The sequence below is a fragment of the Castor canadensis genome, chromosome 1 (assembly GCF_047511655.1).
Source record: "Castor canadensis chromosome 1, mCasCan1.hap1v2, whole genome shotgun sequence".
NCBI lineage: Eukaryota > Metazoa > Chordata > Mammalia > Rodentia > Castoridae > Castor > Castor canadensis.
This window is the reverse complement of record NC_133386.1, coordinates 122209212-122229303: the sequence shown is the minus strand read 5'-3', so window position 1 is coordinate 122229303 and position 20092 is coordinate 122209212. Positions and strand designations below refer to the sequence as shown.

At 41.7% G+C, this 20092-nt stretch overlaps 1 protein-coding gene across 6 annotated transcripts in view; it reads right to left on the bottom strand.

Moving 5' to 3' along the window:
* The window catches only part of Sytl2 (synaptotagmin like 2), a 106239-nt gene extending 89687 nt beyond the window's left edge, over positions 1 to 16552 (bottom strand). For all 6 annotated transcript variants that reach the window (XM_074081670.1, XM_074081668.1, XM_074081669.1 and 3 more), the window contains exon 1: positions 16447 to 16552. The gene's annotated coding sequence lies outside the window, so the exon portion shown is untranslated. The remainder of the gene's footprint in view (positions 1 to 16446) is intronic.
* Positions 16553 to 20092: the final 3540 nt, after the last annotated feature.

Sequence of the window (20092 nt, the reverse complement as noted above, 5' to 3'; positions counted from 1 at the left end):
CAATTTCTATGTTATAAAATGAGCAGTTTTCTTTTTCTTCAAGAACTTTGAATTACAACATGGAGAAAAGTTTCAGCCTCAAATTTTTATAACATCCATGAAATTTAAGCTGTTATATCTCATAGCCAATATTTTATAAATCTGTCCTAGAAGATGAAGGGCATGGTCTTAAAACTTCCTGTCATAGAACTTGTTCCAACAGGCAAAGAAATAAGATGTTTCCATGGTTAAGGTCTCACAGCTGTCACATTATTTAGCTCTGCACAAATTTTTTTAAAATCCTATGACCAAAAATAGGTTGGAGAATTTGTGATGGAATCTGGCAAGTATGTGCTTCCACATTGTTTAGGTCAGAAAAGACAAACCCTACAAAATATTTAATTAAAAATAACCATGCAGTCTGAAAAATAAGTCCAACACAACTGCAAACTTGTCAAAATAAGAAGTTAATGCTTTGCCATCTTTAATTAATGACGTCATGCAACTCCTAAGAGGAAAGAGCTCACAGTTCCCAATCTCCATCTTCCAATACTGAAAAAAGCACATGGGAATTCTAAAGGACCACAGAAGGAATAAAGCCTCACCCTTCCTCAAGGTCACAGAACAACCTTCACAAAATGGAAAAGTATCCAAGTTTCCAATTAGGTATCATATCTCCTCAAGAACCAGTCCCCAGTGAAGGAACTTGTATTTACAAAGCCATTTCTGCTTGTTTGGGTTTGATTTCTACTTTTCTCTGGCATTTGAGAGGAGAAAAAAATATCATTAGATTGGGGATGATATACAAGAAATAAGACTCAAACATTAATTCTCATTCCTCTCTGAAAAAAATATATAAATAATAATTTGAGGTTTATGTAGAAGAAAAAGCAGAATTTCCAGAAACTGTTCCATGAATTCATGGGAAGTAGAGAATCATTCATTTGCACTTTTCTTCTAATTTAAAAAAAAGAAATAGATGGACTTTAAAAGTTCTCATTTCCTTTTAATATCACTAAAGAGAAGTGAAGTGGCTACACTGTGTCCCGCATTGAATCTCGGGTGCACTTGCTGTGTAACTTTGCACAAATTACTTAGCTTTCTCACTGGTAAACTATCTACTTAAAATTGTGGTTTGAGGATTAGATGAATTTCTGTGGACTTAGTCCAGCATGGGTCCATAATGAACACTATCTAATTATTAGCAGATATTACGACTACTATCACCAACTCTATTCTTAGTATCCCATATAAAATCACACACACCCCAAAAATTCTTGCATTTCATTCTCTGAAATGATGGCAGCTTAGCCCCAGGTTCATCATTGGATCTAAAACACTGACCCTCCCATGCTCAGATGGAGCACACTAATGGGAGCTGGGATCTGAGCTGCCCTGTTCTTTGGGCAGAAAAGGGCAGATGCTTATGCTCACAAGTCTCAGGTGGAGTCACTTAACAATTGTTAATTGTGTCCCTCATCTGTGCCTTGTTCTGTAACAGATCAGAATTTACCTGCTCAGGTCAGCACTTTCTGCTGAATTCTCTGGCGCCGGGGGCCTAGTTTCCTTAGCATGATGTGCTGATTATTTAAAAGGAGTAAACTATAAAAATATTTCTCAGGGTGAAACCAATAAGAATACAGGGTACCCAACCTATTTTTATTTTCATTCTTACAGTTCTCTAATATAAAAACCTTTACCTACTTTTTATTTACCTGCTTTTTATTTTAATGGGTACGTTTTTTCTTTTTTTAATTTTACAAAATAGAGTTCCACTATAGCATTTTTATTCTTCCTTATGATTGAATAAACTCCATTGTGTATATATACCACATTTTTTATACCATCACTTAGTGACAGTCATCTAAGCTGATTCCATAGCTTGGCTATTGTGAATAAGTAGTGCTGCAACAAACAGGGGTGTGAAGATATCTCTATTGTATGCTGACTTTGATTGCTTTGTACAGATGCTCAAGAATGGTACAACTCATAATTGATTAGATGATTTGTCCTTTTTGGTGTTTGGTTTTTTTGAGTTCTTTACATATTCTGAATATTAATCTCCTATCAGATGAATAGCTGATGAAGATTTTCTCTCATTCTGAAAGCTATCTCTTCATTCTGGCAATTGTTTCCTGTGCAGAAGCTTTTTAATTTGATGCAATCCCATTTGTCAATTCTTGCTATTATTTCCTGAGCTACTGGAGTCCTATTCAGAAAGTCATTACCTATGCCTTCATCTTGAAGTGCTTTTTTCTACGTTTTCCTTTAATAGTTTCAAACTTTCATGTCTTATAATTTGATCCACTTTCAATTGGCTTTTGTACAAGGTGAGAGGGATCTAGTTTCAGTCTTCTATGTATGAATATTCAGTTTTCCCAACACCATTTGTTGAAGAGGCTGTCTTTTCCCCAATGTATGATTTTGGCACCTTTATAGAGAATCAGCTGACTGTAGATGTGCTGGTTTATTTCTGGATCTTCTATTCCACTGGTTTATGTGTCTGTTTTGTGGCATAGTAGGCTATTTTTGTTACTAGGGTTCTGTAGTATAATTTAAAATCGGCTTCAACTACTTTTTTAAATTTGGTAAAGTAAATTATTCTCAAATGATGACTTTTTGGCAAAGATCTGCCAGAAAGGATGACTTCAGGCAAGCTGGCTCTGAAATCAACAAACTGACAGAGCACCACAGCCCCTCACTTACACCTACCACCCTGTGAAGAGTTAGGAAGGCTGACACCCTGAATTCCCACAGGATCCTGGAAAGAAAGCACACACAAGCTGCCATCACCAAGGAACTCTCCTTTAAAACTTCCGGTGACTCATAAGAAGCTTGAACTTCTCAATATAAGTACCTTAACATTTACTGAGCCCCAAATAAAATTTAGTCACTTTGGAAAGACATGAAAGAATGGTTGTTATTGCATGAAAATCACACCATTGTATTCAGGTGTCACAGTGAAGATAAACAACGCTGACTTGTGCAGAGATCAACTTAATAGTTGGGTGTCCTTGGGCACCAGTCTTATTTTGCTTATCTATCACATTTGGCCTTAATTTCCTACCTTTGGGGATCTGTGTGAGGATTAAGGAAATACTTCATGTTGAACACCTAGCTGGTGGCTGGCACACATTAGAAACTCCACATGATAAATAATCCATATGTCTCTTATTTTTAGCCAGGAAAAATGCCCAAGGAACTCATTCCTCAATTTAGAAAAATAATGAGAGTAAATCCAAGGCAAATAATGGCCCCAATTTGTCTAAGTACCTAATTCTGATGAATGGTGTTTTTAAAACTCTCACAGTATCTGAGACGTTATGAAAATGCAACCAAACCTTCTCCACTCACTCTTTTGCACTCAGATTTTATAGTGAGAAGGCTTCAACTTTGTCCTGCAGAACACTGTGGGTTCCAGAATTGGAACCTACAACCTCCATGCTCCTCCACCTCTTTTTCTTTCTATCCAAATCCCACATGCAGCTATGAAAAAAGGGCAACTGTTACTCTTCCCATAAGTAATCTACAGTCAAGATGAGACAAAGTGACAGTAGGCAATTCACCTTCACTTTTGTCCTGACATTTCTAAAGTTTGAATAATATTTTTTATTTATTTGTTTATTCATTTATTTTGGTGGTACTAGGGTTTGAATTCAGGGCCTCATACTTACTAGGCAGGCACTCTACCACTTGAACCACTCCACTAACCCTTTTTGCTTTAGGTTATTTTTCAGATAGGGTCTGGCTCTTTGCCTAGGGCCAGCCTCAGACCACAGTCCTACTTACAGCTTCCAGTATACCTGGAATGACAGTGTATGCCACAATGCCAGCTTATTGGTTGAGATGGGGTCTTGCTAACTTTTTGCCTGGGCTGGCCTTGAACTGTGAGTCTCCTGATCTCCACTTCCCAAGTAGCTGAGATTGTAGGCACAAGCCACCATGCCTAGATAATCTTTAAAACTGAAGACCTCAGGAGAGTAGAAGACTTCATAGCTCTTAAGTTTCACCAGATCTAGATTTGAAATTAAAAGAGTTGAATTTGAGCTTTGCTTCTATCTCAAACTAACCGTATCATTCTGAGTAAGCTATTCATTTTTTCTGAATCACAATTTCCTCTATGAACTGATAATATCACCTACCTAAATAGGATTTTGTTACCATGAAATGATAACATAAGTGAAAGTATTTAGAAAACTGCAAAGCTCTATGCAAATGTTATGTTAGAAATGTTAGTCTTTTTATTACTGTCCCTTTTGTTGACTACAGCCTATGTGAGCCAATAGAATCTTAAGTCTTTGTTTATGCACAGTTCTCATCAGCTGCCCATATTCTACCTGTCCACGTGTCTCACACCAAACCATAATCTACAACCATTGATTCCAAGTTGCTTTTTTTGTGAGCTCTCCCCTTCCCAGTTCTCTTTCAGAGAGATCCACACAAATTCTAATACTCTCAAAGTTTGGTATTTCAAAGCTTGATATTTATTTCTAAAAGGTAAAATCTGATTTGGTTTATGGGATAACAAAACACCATGAAAGCTTCTTAAGCAACTCTTTCTCATACCCATATACATATGCCTTACGAAATGGGCTTCTCTCTGATGGAAGGCTATAAAGACTATCTTGAGCCTTTCATCCTAGCTTAGAAAAAAAAGTTGGGCCAGGTATAGTAGTTCACTCCTGTAATCACAGCTATTCAGGAAGCAGATATAGGAGGATTGTGGTCTAAGGCCAGCCCTGGCAAAAACAAATTAAAAGCACAAGTACTGGAGTACGGCTCAAGTGGTAGAGTGCTTATCTAGTAAGCACAAGCCCCTGAGTCCCAACCTTAGTATCCATCCCCCCAAAAAAGTCTGACTCTACATTTCTGGAATTTCATGGTGTATTGAAGGGATCCCCAAAACTGGCCCCAGGTTTTGAGCCAGCGCACAATCACACTCACCACAGTGAAAGGATAAAAAGCAGGTCAGCAGAGGAAGATGTGCAGAGGGTAAAGTCAGGAGGAATCAGGTGCAAGCTTCCAAGCATCCACTCCCAGTGGTCAAGTGGGATACACACAAGCAGTGATAAGGTGTGAAATGTTACCTGCCAGGGAGTTCATTAGAGATCCAGTGCACAGGCTTTTACTGGAGGCTGGTCACAGAGGCATTACCCAAATTCCAGACTCACAGAAGGAAAGCAGGTATCAGTGTAAGCCATACTGCTTGCACAAATAGTTTAGGTTCAGTGAGCTACTCTTATCACTTAGATTAGTAGGAACTCTACTGGAATCCAAGTTCTCAGATGCCAGCTAAGGGCCAGCCTTGCAAGCAGGCCTTTCTAAGGACAAGTAATTTCAGGCCTGCTATGTTAATTCGTTCCTGCTCACCTGGGAACAAAAACCCAAATGTCTAACAACTGCCCGTTGACCACTAGGTCATTTTTTTCATTTTTCCTGGCAGTACTGGGGTCGAAATCAGGGCCTTGCACTTGCTAGGTAGGTGCTCTACCACTTGAGTCATGCTGCCAAGTGACCACTAGATTCTTACAGCAAACAGAACTCAGTGCTTCAAAATATATTTTTATTCAATACACTTGTCCTGTGTCGGCCTTCTGGGAATTAAGGAAATAATAAGTCCCCAGAGTCCCTTCTCTCACAGAACACTCAGACCCATAGGGAAGATGAAATGCATACATGAAGGTCGATGATACGGTGCTGTGTGATGACAGCCATGAAGAGAGACAGCCAAACACAAAACCAGGCAGAGAAGGCAAACCTGCTGTGATGAGCCAGGAAGAATTACTATACAGCTGCAGACGAATCTGAAGCAAGCGACAGAGTCAGGAAGAGCTCCACAAAAGGGAGTAAATGTCCTTACAAATTTCAGTCTCCACAATGAACTGTACAACACTCCCATGGTCAGTGAGCCTGCCCCTACCTCTCTGGCCTCCTCTCTTGTCAGCCTGTCCTTGAACATGAAACTGTGCCCACTGCATTATTTCCCACCCTTCTTGGCTTTCCAATTTCTATTTATCCACGCATCTTTCTCAAGTGTCACCTCTTCCAGGAACCCTGATGGTGGCTCTTGCTCTCCCCTCCCCTCACACTACCCTCCCTCTGCTCACTTCTAACTAGTAACATCACACTGTGCAGTAATGATACCCATTTGTCTTCCCCACTGGACTCTGAGCCTAAAACAATTTTTGGCACATAATAAAGATAATAAATACTCAGTATTATGTTGAATGAATTAACTCATCTCCAAATCTGATATTCATCCCACTAAAGCATGCTGCCCTTTCATTATTTAATAATAGTTTAAAAATAATAGCAATGTACTTTCAGTTAAAGGTCAGCCAATCATACCATAATCACATATTAAACTAGACTTACATACTTGGTCATACAGGTAGTGAAACATACGGACACAACTTCAAAGACCATTTTCACTAACTCTTCATCAAAGTGGTCTCAGAATCCATCACAGAACTAATCCTAGGGTTGATTAACAGTGAGAAGGACATAGGCCTTGGAACAGAGGAGGTCAGGTTCAAAGGTTTGGAATCCTAAAAGCCCAACATGGGATGCCTCCAGGAGGTTAAAATACACACTTTGTTCCCTGGGCACTGAATGTCAGCCCCAAACTTGCTTTTAGTTCCTGGCTGCTCAGAGTGTGATCTCGGGGGAAGTCTGTCAGAGGGTATGAACAAACACATCCACCCACTCCTCACTTCCTCACACACGAAGCAAACACCTGTGCTCAGTTTCTTGGTAGGGTCACACCTATCCTTGGCAGGATTTGACAGGTAGAGCCACTTTTCCTCCACACCCTTGGCTCCTGGCCACACATTGGTTCACATAGGGAAGCAAGTGATTCTCTTTACATTTAGGCACCTCTAGTAAGCAAGGCTAACTCTCCAGTGGCTTTCCCCAAGGAACTCTAGGTACATGTCAGGTTCCCCCACTCCCGGCCTGAATAAAGCAGGCAACACTCTGGAAAACATAAACACAGACTGAGAAACATACAAACACACACTTGTGTGTACTATGTCTGTCCTGACTGTGTGGGGAAAAGAACCACCCAGCTTCCTGTAATTTCCTATAGGTGATAGTTTTGTAGCCTAAACCTCCCTGTCCCTCCCCACAAAAAACTCGAACTGCTAACCACAATAGTGCATACTGAGCACAAGAAATTTCTACAAAGCACTACCCAAATTCAGCATACTACGTGTCAACTGTTCCTAGAATCTTGACCTTAATTATGGAGATATGAAAAGGGGTCTTAAACATTCGTTCTGAGTTCAAACCTCATTTTGCCCAAAGCACACCTGGGTTCTTTATTTAAAATGGTAAATATTACAATTATACCTGTAATCCCAGCTACATGGGGAATGGAGATAGGAGAATCATGGTTCAAGACAAGCCCAGACTCCCACCAAAAAAAAAAGTTAGCAAGACCTATCTCAAAGAACTAGATGTGGTGATATATGCCTTTAAACCCAGCTATGCAGGAGGCTGTGTTAAGAGGATCATGGCCTGAGGGCAGCCCCAGGCAAAAGCACGTAGCCCTATATGAAAAATAACTAAAGCAAAAAGGGTGGGAGGCATGGCTCAAGTGCAAGGCCCTGAATTCAAATGCTATAACACAGGGGATGGGGGGTTGGGAGTAAACACACTTAGCTCCAAAGCAGGATATATTTATCTTTTAGAAATAATTTGGGGGCTAATGATATGAAAAGTGGTAAAGCCCTTGCCTAGCATGAGCAAGGCCCTGGGTTCAATCCCTAGTACTGGAAGAAAAAAAAAAAAAAGAAAGAAAGAATTTGGCTTCAGTGTGATTCAGTCCATAAATTGGTATACAGTGTTATGTACCTTCCTGTGCAAGTCTTAATAAAAGTAGAACCACCTCAACATATACCATTAATTTTTTCCCAATAAAGCTTTAAAATATGGTATAGCTCATCTGCATCCACAAGTCCAAACAAATGTGCCAATCAACCTCGAGTCTGCTTTCCAGACTTTGGGCAGTGTTACTATTCTAAAAGAAAAATTTAGCTATTTCATTCACAATATTGAGATACTTCCATTAATCAGTTCCTTACTGCTTCCAAGATATAGTGCAAGTTTTATTCTAACTTCTCCTTTGGTTGTCAGCTTATCATAACTACCTTTTGTACCAACTCTCCCTGTCTCTTAGTGTCCCATGTCCTTTCTGTCTCCATGTTTTTGAATGTACAATATGTTTGAACCTGTCCTTTCCACTTCACCCCTTCCCAACCTTGCACAGCACTACTCAGCCATGGGTCAAGCTCATCTGTCCCCTCCAACTTTCCCAGGCAGTTGCTCTCTGTGCAATCTTACCATAGCTGTATGTATTTCTACTAGAACACTTACCATATTGCACTGAGTATTACTTTACTATTATTGCCCTCAACAGTGTAGAAAAGAGGCCAAGAGTAAAAGAAGAGGAGAGAAGAGAAAGGAAACAGCAACTCCATATGCGGCACAATGTTGGCCACTTTAATACATTCTTTATCTTATTTATTCCTTGGGAGTCACACTGTGAGATAATGAAGCAATGTTTTTCATAAAAAGAAACTGAGTCTCAGAAAGGGTGTTACTTGTTCAATTACCCAATTAGCAAGTGGATCCAAGGTTTACACTCAAGCTTACCTGACTCCAAAGTCAAGTTTATCCCACTACCAAGTGGCTTTGTGGGAAACATGAGCTTCCAGACTCACACTTGACCAAAGATACTAACCAGAAACACCTTCCTTGCTACAGTTCCTCTCCTACCACTTTGCCGGCCATTGTGCTTTCATAATTCCAGTTTCTGACCTTCCACCTATGACTATACCTCAAAAGTATTTGTCACTTACCATCAGATGGCAAACTGTCCTTAAGACTATAGTGAAAACACAGTGGTTGCATGTGCAGAAACGTTGTATGTGCTATTTCAAAAGGACTTGAAAGGGTTCATATTACAGGTTGAACATCCCTAATCCTCAAATCTAAAATGTTCCAAACTCCAGAGCTTTCTGAGTGCTGACATAATGCCACAAGCAGAAATTTCAGTGACCTCATGTGGTGGGCTGCAGTTAAAACACAGATGCATTAAAACTATTATACAAAATTACCTTCAGTCTATGTATACAAGGTGTATAGGAAACATAAATGAATTCTGTGTTAAGGCTTGGCTCCCCTACCAAGATGTCTCATTTATGGGTATGAAACATTCCAAAATCTGAAATCACAAACATTCTGGTCTCAAGCATTTCAGACAAGCAATATTCAACCTCTATAAAACAGAATGTGTCATTCCTAAGTGGTTTGACTAAGGCAATGAGTAAAAAGAATTTTTCAACTCTAATATATCTCCTATCACAGATAGCATGAAGATCAACCTCACTTTTACTCAAGTTCTTCAGTATTTTCCCTCTCATTTATCAACTTGTGATACCACACCCAAATAAATTGTGACTAGGGGTCTTTCAGAAATACAGCATGAGGCAAAGATGGCTTTCCAGTCCTCCAGAGTGACTTTCTGGTTCTCCAGTCCTGGTCACAGACAGTTTTGCTACTTCAGTGCAGCAGTGCACAGCTGACTCCTCTGGCCACTGTGTGCTGGGAGACTATATCAAGTCTATCAATACATCTCTGTGGTAATAGAAATGTATCCAGTTTTTTGGAACAGTCTCGGTTTCAAATGTCAAAATCTATTAAGAGACTTGTGCCAAACAATATCTCAGCACAGGATTCAATAAGCATTAACACAATGCGTTCTTCCAAAGAATTCCCCCCAAAAAGGCGGGACTCAAAAGCACAGGCTTTGGAGTCAAAATAAGTAACCTGAGTTCAAATGTTTGGTTTGTTATGTACTGAGACCCAGGGCAAGATAATTAATTTCTCTGGGCTTCCATTTCTTCCTCAGCAAACTGGATAATTATCACCCACTTCACAGAGCTGCTCTGCCAATTACATGAGCAAGGGACTGACACAGTGTGTATTCAACAGATATTCTTCATTAATTATTACTGTCTCTAGGTAAAAAAATTTCCTAAATTTTTACAATAAGCCCATTTTCAAGTATTCTCTTCTGTGGTCAAAACACTGGCTACACTATGCATCCTCCTATATCTAGAACTATGTTTACAGCTTCCTGATTTCATGACTGAGAAAGCAGAATGGCAGTGGGAAACAAGCACATCAGATTATCTGTTCTACTCCAAAGCATGGGCTCTGGAGTCAGCTGCCTGGGTTCAAATCTGTTCTTTTATTACAATAAGTTAAATAAACTTATTGGTGCAATTTCTCCCATGTAAGATAGGAACAATATAAAAAATAGTATCAATAATGAAGTATTTTGATGATTTAAAAAACTGATGTAAGTATAGTGTATCCATCAGGGGGTATATTTTTTAAGTAACTGAGGAAGATGAATCCTATATGACCAGTGATGACTGTTGGATGCCATTAGGGCAATGAATCCACAGCATTTTCAGACTGGATACCTATGGTTTTAACTGCTCATCAGTTACCTTCAACATGTCCCATAGGGCTGGTGGAGTGGCTCAAGTGGCAGAGCGCCTGCCTACCAAGCGTGAAGCCCTGAGTTCAAACTTCAGTACCATCACCAAAAAAAACATATATCCCATAGAAACCATAGTGAAATCAGAAATGGCCCTAGACAGGTAGGAAGTGGTGGTGATTTTTTGGCTGATGACTCTTTGGCCAGCCACCCAGCAACAGTATCTGGTTTTGCTGGTTTTCATTGAATATACAACCTCATTCAAGCCTCTCAACAGCTGTGAGGCAGGTACGATCATCTGATTTTTTTGGGCACCTGCAGGAGATTATAGGCTCTGTTAATAGTTGTACTTGGGAATAGCAAAGGTCTCAGGCTGCATTCCCTGAACATTCCCCAAGATGGCAAAACTAAAATAATCCAAGAATACATTCTGAAAAAAGACTCAAAATGAAAATCCAGACCCTTTACTTCTAAAACTCAAATGAGTAGTCTAAAACCAACAGTGGTGAAGAATCTACCATGCCACAGCTATCTTCTTCCAACACAGATCCCTGGCAGAGCAGCCAGTATTGGTCATGTCACAGATCTGACTGAGCAACTTGGTCTGGCCTGGGATTCAGCCCATGCCCTCAGCTTCACAGCCCTGTGTTTTAACCAAGTGACTCACCCAGTGGCAGAAAAGCCCAGGCGCCTGTGGCCATGAGTAATGGCAGCACAAAACACATATGTCTGATCAGAAAGTGATGGTGTCAGTTCTGTAAAGACTTACAGTAAAACAATGCTTCTGTAAGGGAAAAAAGAAATGTCTATTCACTGAGAAGTCAAATGATGCCTTTCTTTCTTCCTCTAACTCAGAATGCAAATTTGTGGAATTGTTTGCTAGGTCTGTTCCATCTGCAAATATTTCTTGATGAATTTATAGACAGAAGACTTAGGAACAATAAAATAATTCTATTCCTATTAGTAACTATAATGTGTCTAGAAGTGTGAGTTTATTTTGGCCTTCTTTTATCTCAATCATCAATATGAGAGGTAATTCATATTGAAAGTGTTTTTGTAAGTTTAAGTACATAAAGAAGCCACTGTAACTAACCATCAGAGGGACATTACACCACTTTTCAGCAGGCTTCATCTCAGGAGAATGATTCATCCATCCTTTCATTTGTTCATTTGTTGTTTAATTTAAAATACTAAGTTCCCATTGAGTGCCAGAAACTGTATCAGGCTATGAGGATACAGAACCACATTATACAGTCTAAGCCCTTGGGGGCTCAATCTTTTCCCAAATTGGTTTTTTCATCTCGTTTCTATTCCAACCACAGTTGGTTTTCTCCTGTCTTCTATAGCCTCTTCCTCAACCCCTGCAGGGTGAAGCCACTCAAGAGTGGGGTCATAAGCCTCTTCCACACTCTGCAAAAGTTCTAGCACAGGGTCAAGTGCCCACAGGCTAGGAAAAAATACTGTACTTAGTGACTTAAGAGATAAGTAGTTAGTGAAACACATAACTTTATTAATATTTTTTAAAACCTGTTTTCATTGTATTTCTATATACCTAGCTCCTCCCAACATTCTAGGAGTTCTGGATTAAGAGAAATAAATGATTGGAAACAACACTCCTTCCAGTAATCTGTAGAGGGCAGTCAGGTGGGGAGACTTAGAAAATAATGGGGGGAGGGGTGTCACCAAAAGCTCAAAGTCATGAAGTAATGCTCAATCAGACTTCTATTTCGTCATACACATAAATGGAAAATAATTTCAAATCAAACTTTTAAGACTGGAAGGAACTTCATCTGGTCCAACTCTAACTTTACAAAGAAACCAAGGCTCAGGGAGAGGATGTGACTAAACCCAATTAGTACAACTTGTCTTTGGCAGATGTAGGTGTAGAAACCAAGTCACCTGCATCCCAATTCAGGGCTCATGCATCAGCCTCTCCAGAGCTACCAGGAGCAGGGTACATGCATGAAAGTCTCCCTTGAGCCAATGGCTGCTGGACCTCACCATGACCACATAGGTACACTGTTTTCCAAGCTGCTCTTATTGTTTCCTCCCAGCATGCCTCTGGTTTGCTTAAGACAACTATAAATAGCTCTTAGGAACCATGCAAATGAAGAACTTCACTAAATCCCTGAATGGCAAGCCAGGTTTTATCCTGTTTAATGGAACTATGTTCTCTCCTTCTCTTCCCTTCAGGATTATGATGAAGATCAAAGAGATACTAGTCAGCAAGGAATCCTGGATTCTTTGAAGAAAACTTAAGGGAGAGCTCCAGAAGAACATTTAAATCACAAGTGAAGTACAAATAATGTTAAGTCAAGAGTTAGATTCCAGCCAGGAGGATCCTGGTTCAAAGCCAGCCAGGTCATATAGTTCACAAGACCCTATCTTAAAAAAACAAAGAAAAAAAAAACACAAAAAAGGGCTAACAGAATGGCTCAGGTGGTAAAGCACCTGCCTAGAAAGCATGAAGCCCTAGGTTCACACTCCAGTACTACAAAAAAAAAAAAAAAAAGTTTCCTCTGCCACATATTCTCACAAGACCAAAAGCAAAAGAGCCAAAACTGAATATGGACTGAAACCAGAAAAATAAACCTTTCCTCCTTATAAATTGATTACCTCAGGCATTTTGTCACAGTAGTGGGTTCATTACTTCCAATTACAGGAGAAACTAGCTCAAAGCAGCTACCTGTGTTGCCAGAGATCACACAGGTAATACAATCTAATGCTGGAGCAATCATCTTGTTTAAAGCCCTTTCCTTCTAACTTTGCAAATAAGCTACTGAATTTTCTGCTCAAATTTTCACATCAATACACTGAAAAGCAACTTTTTCTGTTACATTTGAGACATTCAGCAAGGAACACAGCTTGACCCTACAACTTCAGCAGCAACCACACAGCCTGACAGTTCTCTCTGCTGGAGACCAAATGACACAGGGGATTTATGGGATGGGAATGGTAAATGTTTGGGGGTTTTGTTTGTTTGTTGGTTTTAGTTTTGTGCGTGTGTTTGCGGTTCTGAGGCTTGAACTCAGAGCCTCTACCACTTGAGCCATTCTGCTAGATCCTGGGAGTGGTAAATGTTGAAGCTCACAAACAGAATTAACCTTTATGATGCCTTTAATTACCCATAATTTATTCTCTGCATTCTTTTAAAACAATATGAGATGACTCTTAACTCTGATAAGAATGCAATCAAAACTAAGGGTTGGATTCATTTTTTAAAATGTCCTCATCTAGATGCAATGAAAAAGAGTTGGAAAACTGTATCCCAAGTTTTGCATGAGTTATTTCTAAGTAAAGATGTATTGGTTTTATTTTTATTATTATTATTAGTGGTGGTAATCTGTATTTTACCTTCTTTCTGCAATAAGAAAACAAACAAACAAAAAAAAACCTTTTTTTTATTTTAAAGCATACTCTTAATTCTAACAAATGGGAAAAGAGGTTGTCGCCCCATGGAGTTGAGAAGCTCAATTACTATGAACCAGAGACTGGAAAATGCAAATGGTACTCTGAGCCCCAGACCAGAAAATCTTTGCCCTATTTCTCCAAACTGTGTCACGTCAGCCACCAAGAATATAAAGCAATCTACCAAAATACCAGTTATTTACTCAAATATTTTGGGGGAAAAAAACTTTTATTTTTCTAAGCTGACATCCACATATAATGAATTCAAATGAAAAATTTCTTAAGTCCTTAAGGTAATTTCCAGGCTTGCTGGGAGCTGATCTGAAATATACCTCAACTCCCAGGGGCACTTGGTTTGTCTTCCATTAGGGGTTTGTCCATAGAGAAGTTTGGGAAGCCCTAAGGCAAACAGTACTATTTTATCTCTTTGAGAGAGCTACAATCTCACTAATGTCAAGTTACTTTGCAGGTTATTTCTTTAATTCAAATTTCTCTTCGAGTACTATACCCTTAAAAATTATTTATAAAATATGTGGCAGCAAACGTTTTAACCAAGGAACTCTGAAACCCACGGGCACCCTGTATCCCACCTCATTTGCTCAAGGAGAACCCCCTGTGGGCGTTACACAGGTTTTGAGGATTGGGCCCAGGCTGCCCCTGAGCTGCCTCAAATTTCTATGAGGCAGCAGAGTCCTCTGCACAAGGTGCTAATTCATTCATTCCACAAATGTTTATTGAGTAAAGCCTGAAAAGGGACTCTTAAGGGACAGTGGGATCATTCACAAGCCAACGGTCAGGTCTAACGGATCACATGTGGACAATCAATCTTTCATTAGACCCCAAACCACTTCTAGGATAAAGCAAACAGGGCCCCACCCCACCCACTCAGGAGCAGCTGGGTGGGAGCAGGCAGGCTGCCTGGAATAGGACTCCTGCTGAGAGAGGCCAAGGGTAGTCCCCAGTTCCCACAGAATAATGGAAACTCACAGTATTTTAAGATGCTTTGACTTATTAAGATCTCAATGTTAGTCTTTTTGTTGCTGTTGTTATTCCAGCTTATCCTTATCCAAGGAGCACAAAGAAAGAAACAATGCAGGTTTTATTGCATTTATGCTGAGTTGAATTTGAATCCCAGCTACACCACTTACTAGCTATGTGAGTAAGAGAAGCAATCCTTGTGAGTCTCCGTTTCTCATCCCCTCATGTGGCTTTGTGAGAATACGCAGAACCGTGCCTGGCCCATAGTAAATGCCCAATAAGACAGTGAACATTGCCCTGCCCTCCTCCCCACTCCTTCTCTTCTTCCTGGCCACTCTTGATGGATCCTAGTATCCGATTTCACCTGGATACACACAAGGGGTGAAGTGGGGCAGAAAAACTACAGAGCTGAGGGAAGTTGAGGGAAGGGAACTTCTGGACATCTACAGAAACTGATTAAAGTCCTCAGCAACTTTCAACCATCCTCCTGTAATAAGGATGCTCCATCCAGCCGGTAGCAGGGACCACCATCATGATCCGGAATAGCTGCTAAGAAGGAGACAGGAAGCTGGACAACAGCTGGAATCCATCTTACCTTCCAGTGTCTGTCTATCTGTCTATATGAAGCCCCCAGGGCCTCCTCGGCACCTCCCTGCAAGGCTGTATGGTTCGGCAGGCTCACTATGATTCTAGGGTCCATCACAACCCACAGCCCAAAGCTGAGGCTGCTGGTCACAAACCAGCACTAAGTGAAAATAAGGAGTTTGCAGCAAGCAGGAAGTAGAGCCCCTCACAGTCAAGGGGGACTTGTAAAGGGAGGAGAAAGAAAAAGGAAGAGGGAGGAGGGAGGATGGGTGCAAAGAGACCCACTTCCTCCATGCTGATGGAGGTCTATGTCTTATAGGTGCAGCAGTCTGCTGTCATTTTTGAAAGATGATAAATCCCACTCTGTAATTTAACTCGCCGAAAAGAAGTTTGAGTGTAGGAAGGGAAAAATCCAAAATAAATCGGCTTATTTTCAAAGGAGAAATCATCAACCCCTTACTTGCCCTTCCCGTCATCCCACCTGTAAATTAAGTCTTAACCCTCTACCTTTCTTCATCGGAGCCCTCGGGGGCAGCCAAGCAGCCAACCCCAAGCCTGGGGTCAGTCCTTGAAAGTCCCCAAATGCGACAGCCCAGCAGAACCCCACCCACCCCGGCACCCCAGCTTCCCGGCGACTCGGCAGCGGGCAGCACAGGTGGCACTCGAATAAGTAGGAAACTGAGGAACGAAGTTTGCCGACAAACTGTCCCCAAACAGTTCACGATTTAGAGCTCAGAAGACTAAAGTTCTACACCAACTCCCTCATGAAAAAGGAAGAAACGGAGACCCAGAGAGGAAAAGAAAGGTGTGCAAGTAACTCAGCCAGTGCGCAGAGAAGTCAAAACCAGAACCCGGGTGCGCTCTCGGAGCCGCTGCCGGGCAAGGAGGAAATCTCTCCGCCTGGCGCGTGTTCTCGTCCCCAAGCCCCGTCCTGGTGGTCCTAACCCGGCCAGCGCGGCGCCGCACGGCACGACACGGCGCGTTACCTGCCAATGGGCCGGGCGCTGCGCGTCGCCCCTGTCGCCGCAGGGTGCAGGCGGCTCGGCCCGCCTCGCTCCGCTCTCGCTGGGCCGCCCCAGGTGTCGGCCGCTGTTCAGCGCTGGGCGGCGCGTGCCGGCTTCCTCCGCGGGCGGTGGGCGGGGTGGGGCGGGGCCGTGCCTGAGCACTGGCCAATGGCACGCGCCCGTCCCACCTGGCCCCACCCCTCACCCTGTGCCCGCCCTTCTTTCTCGCTCCGCGCCTCCTGCGGCTTCTCTCTCTCTCTCTCTCTCTCTCTCTCTCTCTCTCTCTCTCTCTCTCTCTCTCTCTCTCTCTCTCTCTCTCTCTCTCTCTCTCTCTCTCTCTCTCTCTCTCTCTCTCTCTCTCTCTCTTCTCTCTCTCTCTCTCTCTCCTCTCTCTCTTCTCTCCTCTCTCTCTTCTCTCCTCTCTCTCTCTCTCTCTCTCTCTCTCTCTCTCTCTCTCTCTCTCTCTCCAACTTGTCTGCAAAACAACTTGGGTTTTGGACAAAGAAAGAAGGAAGGACTGTTATTTTTTAACCACTGTGCGTTGAGGGGTGTGGAGCCCGAGAGCGCGAAGAGCGAGGAGCCCCTCGCTCTGCAAAAGGTGGGAGATAGCCACGGGGTCGAAGAGAGGAGACAAGTTGCTTTAACCCTCGGACGTCAGTTTCCTCCCGAGTACAGGATGTTGGAAGGATTAGATAAAGGGATGTTTTTCAAAGTACCTACTACAATAATGCCTGGCTCAATGGTGGGTGCGAAGTGTCCCGCCTGGGCGGCGCAAGGGGAGTGCAAAGAGGACAGGTATGCTGCTGGAGGCGAGGCAGGTACGCCTACAAAGACAAGATTGTCTCACCGCCAGTTTTCTGAACCGTAAGGTCTTCTTTTGGGGAAGAGATCTACAGAACTCTGGGGTTGGTGGTGTCCATCCAGCTGAGGATGGACCAGGTCTGCTTTGGTTCTTCCAGAATGATTTCTTCTCCCACATTTACAAATGCTGATTCTTCCCTGAGTTCAAACCCCAGTGCTGCCAAAAAAGAAAGAAAGAAAGAAACAGTCCAAATCAAATGCTGATTCCTCTTTCCGTGCTGTGTTCAGGGCTGCTAATGTGGCCTAGGTAAAAGTCCTTGCACTCTAAGATGTTAAGATGCATATTCTAGCCTTTACCCAACCTTTGAGAGTCTGGAATGACCTGTGAGAGAGCACTTGGGATGCAAAACAGGACTAAGCCACTCACTTTGCCTTTAAAGGCATAAATTTGTAAATAATTGCAATTTAGGATAAGTGTACCATACTGTGCAAAGTATTATACATGTATCAGAGGAAAGGAATAATAAAACCCATCTATACAAATACGACCAAGGTAGTTTTTGAAGGAGGCTTACAAGTTAGGTCAGATGGAAGGGGTGAAAAAAACACTGGTGCAGAGGCAGGTGAAGACATGGAGACACCTGTCATATGTCCTGGCTCTTGCAGCGTGTGACAGTGAAGCAGAGATGAAACTAAGGAGTTGGTGACAGATGCTGAAAAAGCAGCCAGGCCTGCCTTGCTAAGAGAAGCAAGCTGTACCCTGCTGGTGATGGCAGCTGGTGAATGATTTTTAAGCAGGGAGTGGCAGGACCTCAGATGTTTTCAGTATCTTACTTTTTGTTGTTGATTGCCCCTTCCTTGGTTAAAAAGAAGCTTACTTCTTTCTGCTCCTCTCCAGCTCTGGAGGGCAAGCCCCTGGTGTTGCTCACTTGTGGATGCCTTGGCACCTGGATTGCCTACCTGGCACAGGCTTTGAAGGAACTGGATGCATGTTACTCCCAATGTTACTCCTCCCCTGAAAGCAAACAGCATACCTAACCACTAGGGAAGGTCTCATTTCAGGTTCTGGGGCTAGCAGATTACAGGAAATTTTTTGAGGCAATCATCTTGGGGCTCTCAACCCAGCCAAATCTTGTATAGCTCAGAGACTAAAAGCTAGAGCTCTGATGCCAAGTGATCAAGGTCCAAATACTGGCCCCAGCAGTTTCTAATAAAACCTTATGCCAATTACTCAACTTCTCTGTGCCTCAACTTGCTCATTTGTTAAAAAGACAATAGTTATCCTTCTCTTTGAAGGTGACTCTTGAGGGATAAAATGAGAAAATACATGTGTTTAGCACAGTGCTCTTTGAATATAAAGAGTGCTAAATAAGCCTTAGCTAACATAACTATATCAAGTCAGCAGTGCTGTTCCACTTAACCTGTAGGACAGTACCACACTTTATCATGGTTTGCATATAAATGACACTTATACTTCATAGAATTTCATATTGATATTGAATAGAAAGGTAAGAGGTTAGTATAGTGCAGTGTAGGATTAAATATGCAGATTGTGGTTCATGGCTTCGTGAAATTAATTGGATAACATTGGAAAGTCACTACACCTCTGCTAGGGACAGTTCTTCTTTAAAATGGAAATAGTAATATTACCTTCTCCATGCAAAGAAAACAATGCTGTGACACATTTAACATTGCCTGGCCCAAGATAAGATCTCAATAAATATTAGTTAATAGCATAATCATAATATGGTTGGAAGGCATTTCTTTTCTCGCTCTTTTTTTTTTTTGATGGTACTGGGTTTGAACTCAGAACCTCACACTTGCTAGGCACTTGAGCCACTCCACCAGCCCAAAATGTTCAATTTTTTTGTGGGACTGGGGCTTGAACTTGGGACTTTGTGCTTGCTAGGAAGGCGCACTATCTCCTGAGCCATGTCCATAGCCCCTAGAAGACATTTCTTAATACTTTTTGAAATATGAAGAGTAATCTAACAGTAATGCATGGGGTATGGAAAGTATAATCCTGAGAGAAAACTAAAACGGAATATAAAGGTTGGTGTTGGATCTGTGAAAACTGATTGAGACAAGAATAGAAGTGAGTTTAGAAACCAGCAGGTGGAGGATAGGCCTGGAGTTTTCTAGTTTAGTGTGGGTTATTTAAGTTTGGAATCCCTATCTGAACAAGGAAAAACATTCTGGCATCTCCAGGGAACTGAAATAAAATAGACCATTGTTTGCAGAATCCTGTCTGACACTCTGAGCTGCCCTCCTGGAAAAGTAGAAGGGCTAAGGCTGCTGCTTTCAAATGAGAATTTAGATTAAGCCCCGAACACATTCAGATGTGACTCACTCTATAGTTTTAGGCACATTACTAAATTGTTTAATTTTACCAGCTAATTAGTAGGTCAGTGTTACTGGTCTATTCATTGGTATGGTTCCTTCAGGCCTGAAATATCCTGCTCCTCCCCACACTTTTTTGTGGTGCAGGGGAAGGAACCCAGGGTTTTACAAATTGCAGACAAGCACTCTACCACTAAGCTACATTCCTACTCCTCTTCCCTCTTTTTCTGACACAAGAACCCTCATGCATCAAGGCCTGGGACAAATATCATCAGATTTTGCCTTCCTAGATTGAATGAGTTAATGCTTGCGACCTCTTCAACTCCCATGGCATGTTCCTTAAGCATTTTTTTGGCATTCATTTCACTTGTATACTTAGTTGTCACAGCATCTGCTACTCCTCAGTAATTTTAAAGCTTACCCACTTCAAGGACACTTTCTCTCTTGCATTTCTTCTCACTACTTCCATCTTTTCTCCATCCCATCT